The following is a 9,297-nucleotide window of genomic DNA, read 5'->3' on the forward strand; positions in this document are numbered from 1 at the left end:
CTTGGGAAGGGAAGGGGATGGTGTTGGGATGGGGGTTTTGCGGCCATGGAAACGAGAGAACCACGGGCGAGCGTGTCACAAAGGGGCAGCCCCGCGCTGAGGTTGTGAAGGTCGCGGGTGTCACAGGCACAGCGGCAGGAGACGCGTCCGGCTCTGCCTCTCTGCGCCGACTGCTGGCGATTGGAGTCCCCCGACCTTGTTCTAAGGCTGGGTACCAAGCTCCCGTCGCTGTCTACGCCGAGAGCGTTCCCAAATTCAAACCCAGATACTTCTGCGAGGCAGAAGCACGGGTTCGAACATGGACTTCACTGGAAAAGGAAAGACCGCTGAAGAAAAAGGTGAGGATAGAATGGAGATGAAAGGCCTCGGCCAAATGGAAAAAAATCCCAGCAGATTTCAGGGAAAACTGGTCGATGGTGGTCAGTGCTGGCTCTGTGTCAGAGTAGGTGGCTGACAGGTACAGATGATCCTGCAAGGATGCCCAAGGCATCACAACATTCTGTCCTTGGTTTACTCTGCTTTCTCCTTTTTCTCAGTAGCCAAATGACTCATACTGCCAGTCAGGACAGGGACTGTGGCCACAGCAGACCACAAAGTGGACATGGTCATAAGATGCAAGGCCTGTTTCTATCTTAGCACTCAATGTCAGGTCTCACTAAAGATAAATTTCCCCTTCTTCGTCTGCTGGCTGATCAGCTCGACCCCTGAGGATGTTATAACAGTGCTGTTAAAACACCAGCAAGGCCTGCCTGCTTGCTGAGAGGTCTTGCTGGTTTGCAGGAACAGCAGTCAGGACTGGGTCTGTACTTGGTATGCACAGAAGCCCAGTCGCAAGAAGGAATGGGTTTTTTCCCCTCTTATCATTGCAGCCTTCCACCTTGCCCTTCAGGCTTGCCAGGTCCATACTGTTAAGAACAATCACAGCGATGCTAGTTTCATGAAAGATAAAAACAAAGCAAACTTCTCAATACTTAAAAAATCCTTGGATGCCTCACCCATTCAATGAGTAGATATCAAAGGCTGGAGTTCAGCTAACTCACTTCTTCCCTTGTACCTGATCTACAGCTTCTTCTGAAGACAAAGCCTCAAGGAAGAAGTGGATGGAGACCATGCCTAAGGAGGGCCCTGTGTGGCCTCCCCACCCTGGTGCCCTCCCTCCCCTGCCTGGCTGCAAGGATGCTGTGCAGACCCCCAGGCTTGGCAGTGCAGGTCTCCGCTCACAGCCTGCTCAGGGGGCCTTGGCCCAGGAGCCCCGGCAGGGGCAGCTGAGCAGCGCTGCCCCCGGGGTCACTGCCAGGGAGGACACGGTGAAGGCTGAGCATGGCTCAGCCTCACAAAGAGGTAAGGCGGGAGCTGGGCCGCTCTCTGGCGGGAGGAAGGCTCTTGTGCCAGCCTAGAGAGCCTGGGCACATTGCCAGGGAACAGTTCTGCCCTGCATGTGCCCCCTGCAATGAGCTGTGCAGCTCCCAGTGCCCCGTGTAGCTGTAGGGCTGCTCAGCTGTGGGGCCGGGAGAGGAGCAGGAGGGTGCGTGTGCAGCTGAGCCATTCCTGGAAAGCACAGGGCTCTGGGCTCCCTGCTGTCCCAGGGCAGCCCAGAGGCCAGGCTGTTCCTGTGCTGGCTCTCTGGAAGTGGGTCAGGGTGTCTCCCTGGTCTGCCTCAAGTGGCTGCTGGCAGGAGCGTGTTTCCCTGTGCAGCTCTTTAGAAGTTACCTGGGAATCTCTCCAATGAAATAGTGTAGCTTCAGATGCTTTATGTTGGCATTGTGGCCTCTGTTATATTTTGTGTCTCCATTTTGCAGGACTGACTGGCTACACTCTTGCCAAGAAGTTTACCGTGGCATCTCCCTCCATGCTCCTTCCCTCCAAGCCATTGCCTCCCATCCAGAAGAGCTCTCCTTCTTCTAACACCAACAAAATATGTAGCGGAGAGCAGGAGAATGGGAAAACTGTCACCGGCAATGGTGATGACAGAAGAAAACAGCAGGAGCTGAGTTCAGAGGGAACAGGACATACGGTAAGGACCAGCCTAAGTCCTGTCTGGTGGATTTCCAGTTTATGTGCTGTAGGCAGAGCTCTGAGAGCTTTTGCTGTGGTGTGAGCCCAGGGAAGCAGCTGAGCAAAGAGAGAGCTCAGCAGGACACTGCACTTCAGGCTGTCTTTGCAGTGGGTGTGTAGTGCAGGCGTCATGTCCTCAGCGTGTATCAGTAGCAGGGGAGGTCTTTGCATGGTTTTGGGGCTCTGTTGTGGCTCCTGCTCTGTCTTATGGCTGAGAAAACACCAACAGGCAGTCAGAGCAGCTGAAGTTGGCCAATCTTGTGAACCAATCCTTCTACATTTAGTGAACTACGGGTATGTGTGAACCATCTGTGTGTCTTGGTGGTATTTTCTGTCAGCTGTGTCCTGTTTGGACGGAGAAAGGTGTTTGCTGGAACAGGCAGACCTGCAAAGTCAGTTCCAGGTTGTGTCGGCTTTTGAGTTGTACAGCCATGCCCTTGTGCCCAGTTGTCTCTGATGCTATTTCTAGACTTCATCATCTTCTGGGCAGCTTTGTGCAATCGTGCATGGCTTTGTCCAGAGGGAAGGGATGGCAGGTGGCCATGGGGAGAGCAGTCCAGAGCCCACCCCCACGATTGCCTTTGCAGCAAGGCCAGGACCTGCAGTTGTTTTGGGTTTGCCGTGGGGTGCAGGAGGAGGCGGATGAACAACAGCTTTGGTAAACAGAATGTCCAACCCAAGGCTTGTGTACTTGATTCCAGCCTTGCTGAGAAAGGGCCCAGCGTATCCCTGACAGGAAGTGATCCTTCCGCTGAAGTTTGAACAGGGCCTGGTTTGGCTCTTTAGCTGTGCCAGGGACAATGGGATACTAAGGAAGGGTGTGCATCTGCCCCCGCTGCCTCCACCCCCCTTGCTGGACATGGCATGGGGGCCCTGGAGCAATTTGGGCAGGCAGAGGCCTTCCAGAGAGCAGCAGGGCAGGGAGCTCTGTGGAACTTCCTAAATGCCAGTGAGCCTGAGATGATGGATGTGTGGGAGCTGGAGAGCACCGAGCATCCCCAGAGCTCAGCAGCATCGGGGCTCAAAGGCTGCTGGGGAACTGTACGAGGGAAGGGAAGCAGCAGCAGAAAGGAGGGGCTTGAGAAAAGCAGGTTTGGACATCCTGCAGAATGGCTTTGTGGGGGCTTGGCTGGAGATCAGCACTGGCTGTTAGGTGCTTTAGGGACAGGGATCCAAGCCCATTCCCATACGATCCAAAAGGCCAGTGGAAGCAGTGGCACCACAGAACATCTTGGTGCCAAACATGTGGATGCCAGCTGGCAATCCAGCCTTATTTCCAGAGAAGTGAGCACAGGGATAGAAGTGGCAAATGTGGGACATGGTCTCTCACTCACCACTTCCCTTTCCATTCCCTGTCCTAGACCAAGCTGCTCCATAAGTTTGACATTTCTGCCAGGTCCCAGCTAACAGCATGGCTAAATGTCTTCAGGCATGAATGGGGGCAAGGCTGGATGCTTGATCTGAGGAGTACTGTGTTCTACTCTTTGCAGGCTTCCTTGCTGTTTTCCAGCGGTGGGGATATGAAGAAGGGGTCATTGGGACCACCTTTGATCCCCCCAATACGCAAGGCAGTGAGTCCCCCTGTGAGCAGTGCGGCAGCGTCTGTCCCAAGCTCTCTGCAGCTGGATTTCCAGGAGTCCCCGGAGATGAGGTAAGCCAAGGTGTCTGCTGCTCCAGTGTGCTGTTCCTCTCGCTCTTTCAGTCTTGTGAGGTTATTTTCCACAGTCATCTCTCCCATGTATTTAGGCAAACCTCCGTGTATTCCCCATTTTGCCCATCTGTGGTGATCCAGCGCAATGGCAAACCCAACACCATATGCCCTAAGAGCAGAGGTGGTTGTGGGGAAGAGGAGGCAGGGCTTAAGAGCTCCTCAGAACAGGTCCTCTGCTGGACTTGGCTGCTGATTCCCTCTATGATGTTTGTGGTGTCATTTGGGAACTGTATTGCATGGATCTGGATACTGCAGTTCTTTGAATACTGTGATCCTTGACTGTCAACTTCTGCAGCCATGAGAATATGGCAGGGCAAATATTGGCTACTGAGGAGGTGTCTGCAAATTCAGGTGCTGCTTCTGTAAATGTCAGGCGTGACTTCTCTGTGCCTGGGCCTCCACCGTGAAACCAGAGCCCAGATAAAACTTGGGGTACAGATGTATAATCTGATCGATGTCTAGTATTTCGATCTGGGCTTAAGATCAAAGAGGGCAAGGTGCTAGAGAAGAGTTATAGGACTGTACCTGATGCAAAGATATTAGCTTGGATATAGGTGTGAGAAAATGTAGCTGTCAAGCTTATCCTAGTGACAAGGATACAGAAGGAGTCACAGAAGTTGCAATTGAAAAGCATCCGTAGGGCTTTTAAAGTGCAATCTGAATATCCTTACCTAGCAGCTGAGTTGGAAAAGGCCTTTTTGTCCTTGAAAGAGCAAGCAGGTGTACTGTCATTCTCAGGAGAGAGCAGTGCTATGACCCCATGTAGCCCGAGACTGTCACCAGTGTAAGGCATGAGCAGGCAAAGTCAAGCTTTGTCAGGAGAACAAAAGTAGCTGCCCTCCATACAGACTTGTGTCTCAGCTCAGCAGCTCTTGCTGCTTCACAGAGGCTGTAGGAGCCACTTGGCTCCAAAAGGAGAGAACTGGGCAGGTCTGATGCAAGTTGAAGAATGACTGCTGTGTTTCAGCCGGAGCTTGGCAAGCTCTGTGGGACTCCAGCAACTGAAAGCTTAAGGACAATTCATCAGCTTTGCAATTGGGTTTGCAGTTGGGTTGGTTTGCAGTTTTGCAGTTGGGTTTATGTGTTGCATTTCCTCCTTCATCAGGGGGACCATGCTAAGAAGGTTTGCCTCCTTTGTTGCTACACACATTCCATGCCCTTCTCTTTCTACCTGCTCATATGTTCTTTTGTCCTTCATTTTCTCAAGGCCAAGATCCAGCAGCAGAAGCAAAGAGAAGAACTCTGAACATGCAAGTAGGTACAGGGCATGTCTGTCCCTAAAATGACCATTGGAATGCTGATCCAGGGGTGGCATTGGGACATTTGGGTTGAAAACCATCCTGCTTTAAATTTCTTCGAATCCCTTTCAATTCCTTGATGGGCTCAGTGGACTCTCCCAGAGCCTGGTCACTGGGAGTGTGCTCCGGTGGTGCAGCGAAAATTACTCCAGGAGCTGCACTGGTACCTTGGGGCTTGGGAAATGTGCCACAGGAAAAGAAAACATTCCTCTCCATCCTGCACATGCCTTTCGTCTCCCTGCACCCTTTCTAAGGTCATAATTAGTAGAGAAAAAAAGACATTTAGCATGAAAGGAGAAATGTTCCCACTCCTTCCTCCTGCCTTTGAAGGAGGACACCTTCCCTTGGGGCAGTTTCTGTGCTGAAGCCTTTGCGATCTGAAGGAGATTCATGGACATTGCCTGGTTTTGCATGGGGAGAAATAGGGAAACCTCCTTAGACAGAAAGGCCTTGTTAATGTTCCAATTAAGGGGAAGGAGACTTCCAAATGGATGCAGCCTATGCAGGATCAGAGTTTGTCATCCTCTGACAGCACAGGCCTAAAGCCACCTATGGCAGGTTCACGATGGCAAATCTCTTCCCCGACTCTCTCTGCCCGTGTCAGTAGTGCAGGCTGAGGCTGGGGGAGGAGATGGCTTCTGCCCTGTCCCCCCTCCCTGCCTTGCCTGAGCCCTGACAAGAAGAGTTGTGCCAGACAAAATGCGGTGTCTGGTGCATGTGTGTCAGCCCCTGCTTTCAAGTTCAAAGCCTCAATGACAGTGGTGTTGTTCCTTTGCCATCTCTGGGCGTGGAATGATAGGAGAGGTGAGATTTGAAGGAACAATTTTGCTGATGCAGAAAAAGGGATCAGATCCACTGGTCCCTTGCCTCAGGGTTAGTTCTGCCAAATCCTTGGCAAGGCCCCTTTGGAATGACTCCGTAATTGCTGATATGCAGCTGGAATGCTGAATGCATCTGGGGAGAAGTATTGCTGAGTATGTAAGGTGGCATTTTAGCTGGATTAATTCTGCACTAGAAATGAGCTATCTCATTAAAGCTTACCTGTTACGCTTTTATAATTGTGCTGACCATTCTACAGGGGAAAAAAATCCTGATTTAAGACAGTTATTCCTTTTTACTGCCCTGCTGCCACATGATTTTATCATCGGTGGAGGCCTGTACAGAATGATTAGTTCTCTGAGTTTTAAAAGCTCCGTTGGAGAGCATTTCAGATTAACCTGCCCCTGCCATTTCCATTAAGAAAATTTTGAATTGTCAGGATTAGCGAAGATCAGAAATGTTTTGAGGCAGGTCATGTTTATGTTGGGTTTGGGTGTCTCTACAGGGGAGAAAGCAGGGAATAAACCCCTGGAGCAACAAAGCAGAGAAAAGCTGGAACGTTTGCATGAACAATGTGCTCCCTACAGATATGGGCTGCTTGAATACTGGGGACATCTAAATTTGATTGCAAATCTTCTTTTGCTTCTAACACATGGTGCCATTGTTTGTGTCCCAGCACTGCCTTTGTTGTAAAGAGAAATAAAAACCACCAACAAAACCCAGCCGAGAACTGAGGGGGAGTTACAGAAACAAAGGCCTTGAAAACTGGCTTTGGAAAGCAATTACTTCCTAGGTGGAATTGTCAAATTCTAGAGACCCCCCTGTGGGTTGCCAACTGTTTGGAAGGAAAGGGATCCCCAACTAGTGGATGAGCCATGAGCAGCACAGAAGCAAAGTAGTGGAATGTCTCTCTCCTGTCCTGCCAGCTCCATAGAGTTCAGACCAATTATAGTGATGCTAGTCTCATGAAAAATAAAAACAAAGCGATCTTCTCAATATTAAAACACCCCTCGAGTGCCTCACCCATTAGTTGTGGTGATTGTAAAGGTGGGAGTTCAACTAACTCACTTCTTCCCTTGTACCTGATCTACAGCTTCTTCTGAGTCTACAACAAAAGCCCAGAGGAAGAAAAAAAATTCATGGTGTGTGATAGGACCTGGGATGCCTCTGTTCCCAAGGGACCTGGCTGAACTTTTCGGCTTGGTGCCAACTGACGTGCGGAAGCCCGGCCTTGGCAGTGCAGGTCTCCGCTCGCAGCCTGCTCAGGGGGCCTTGGCCCAGGAGCCCCGGCAGGGGCAGCTGAGCAGCGCTGCCCCCGGGGTCACTGCCAGGGAGGACACGGTGAAGGCTGAGCATGGCTCAGCCTCACAAAGAGGTAAGGCGGGAGCTGGGCCGCTCTCTGGCGGGAGGAAGGCTCTTGTGCCAGCCTAGAGAGCCTGGGCACATTGCCAGGGAACAGTTCTGCCCTGCATGTGCCCCCTGCAATGAGCTGTGCAGCTCCCAGTGCCCCGTGTAGCTGTAGGGCTGCTCAGCTGTGGGGCCGGGAGAGGAGCAGGAGGGTGCGTGTGCAGCTGAGCCATTCCTGGAAAGCACAGGGCTCTGGGCTCCCTGCTGTCCCAGGGCAGCCCAGAGGCCAGGCTGTTCCTGTGCTGGCTCTCTGGAAGTGGGTCAGGGTGTCTCCCTGGTCTGCCTCAAGTGGCTGCTGGCAGGAGCGTGTTTCCCTGTGCAGCTCTTTAGAAGTTTCCAGGGACTCTCTCCAGCGAAATAGTGTAGCTTCAGATGCTTTATGTTGGCATTGTGGCCTCTGTTATATTTTGTGTCTCCATTTTGCAGGACTGACTGGCTACACTCTTGCCAAGAAGTTTACCGTGGCATCTCCCTCCATGCTCCTTCCCTCCAAGCCATTGCCTCCCATCCAGAAGAGCTCTCCTTCTTCTAACACCAACAAAATATGTAGCGGAGAGCAGGAGAATGGGAAAACTATCACTGGCAATGGTGATGACAGAAGAAAACAGCAGGAGCTGAGTTCAGAGGGAACAGGACATACGGTAAGGACCAGCCTAAGTCCTGTCTGGTGGATTTCCAGTTTATGTGCTGTAGGCAGAGCTCTGAGAGCTTTTGCTGTGGTGTGAGCCCAGGGAAGCAGCTGAGCAAAGGGAGAGCTCAGCAGGACACTGCACTTCAGGCTGTCTTTGCAGTGGGTGTGTAGTGCAGGCGTCATGTCCTCAGCGTGTATCAGTAGCAGGGGAGGTCTTTGCATGGTTTTGGGGCTCTGTTGTGGCTCCTGCTCTGTCTTATGGCTGAGAAAACACCAACAGGCAGTCAGAGCAGCTGAAGTTGGCCAATCTTGTGAACCAATCCTTCTACATTTAGTGAACTACGGGTATGTGTGAACCATCTGTGTGTCTTGGTGGTATTTTCTGTCAGCTGTGTCCTGTTTGGACGGAGAAAGGTGTTTGCTGGAACAGGCAGTCCTGCAAAGTCAGTTCCAGGTTGTGTCAGCTTTTGAGTTGTACAGGCATGCCCTTGTGCCCAGTTGTCTCTGATGCTATTTCTAGACTTCATCAGCTTCTGGGCAGCTTTGTGCAATCGTGCATGGCTTTGTCCAGAGGGAAGGGATGGCAGGTGGCCATGGGGAGAGCAGTCCAGAGCCCACCCCCACGATTGCCTTTGCAGCAGGGCCAGGACCTGCAGTTGTTTTGGGTTTGCCGTGGGGTGCAGGAGGAGGCGGATGAACAACAGCTTTGGTAAACAGAATGTCCAACCCAAGGCTTGTGTACTTGATTCCAGCCTTGCTGAGAAAGGGCCCAGCGTATCCCTGACAGGAAGTGATCCTTCCGCTGAAGTTTGAACAGGGCCTGGTTTGGCTCTTTAGCTGTGCCAGGGGCAATGGGATATTAAGGAAGGGTGTGCATCTGCCCCCGCTGCCTCCACCCCCCTTGCTGGACATGGCATGGGGGCCCTGGAGCAACTTGGGCCGGCAGAGGCCTTCCAGAGAGCAGCAGGGCAGGGAGCTCTGTGGAACTTCCTAAATGCCAGTGAGCCTGAGATGATGGATGTGTGGGAGCTGGAGAGCACCGAGCATCCCCAGAGCTCAGCAGCATCGGGGCTCAAAGGCTGCTGGGGAACTGTACGAGGGAAGGGAAGCAGCAGCAGAAAGGAGGGGCTTGAGAAAAGCAGGTTTGGACATCCTGCAGAATGGCTTTGTGGGGGCTTGGCTGGAGATCAGCACTGGCTGTTAGGTGCTTTAGGGACAGGGATCCAAGCCCATTCCCATACGATCCAAAAGGCCAGTGGAGGCAGTGGCACCACAGGACATCTTGGTGCCAAACATGTGGATGCCAGCTGGCAATCCAGCCATATTTCCAGAGAAGTGAGCACAGGGATAGAAGTGGCAAATGTGGGACATGGCCT

General features: G+C 52.2%; 1 protein-coding gene across 1 annotated transcript in view; it reads right to left on the reverse strand.

The window, feature by feature from the left end:
• LOC138107671 (TOG array regulator of axonemal microtubules protein 2-like) overlaps positions 1-9,297 on the reverse strand; it is a 95,469-nt gene that overhangs the window by 45,519 nt on the left and 40,653 nt on the right. The gene's annotated exons all lie outside the window — the stretch shown is intronic.

This window comes from Aphelocoma coerulescens, chromosome 3 (assembly GCF_041296385.1).
Source record: "Aphelocoma coerulescens isolate FSJ_1873_10779 chromosome 3, UR_Acoe_1.0, whole genome shotgun sequence".
Lineage (NCBI taxonomy): Eukaryota > Metazoa > Chordata > Aves > Passeriformes > Corvidae > Aphelocoma > Aphelocoma coerulescens.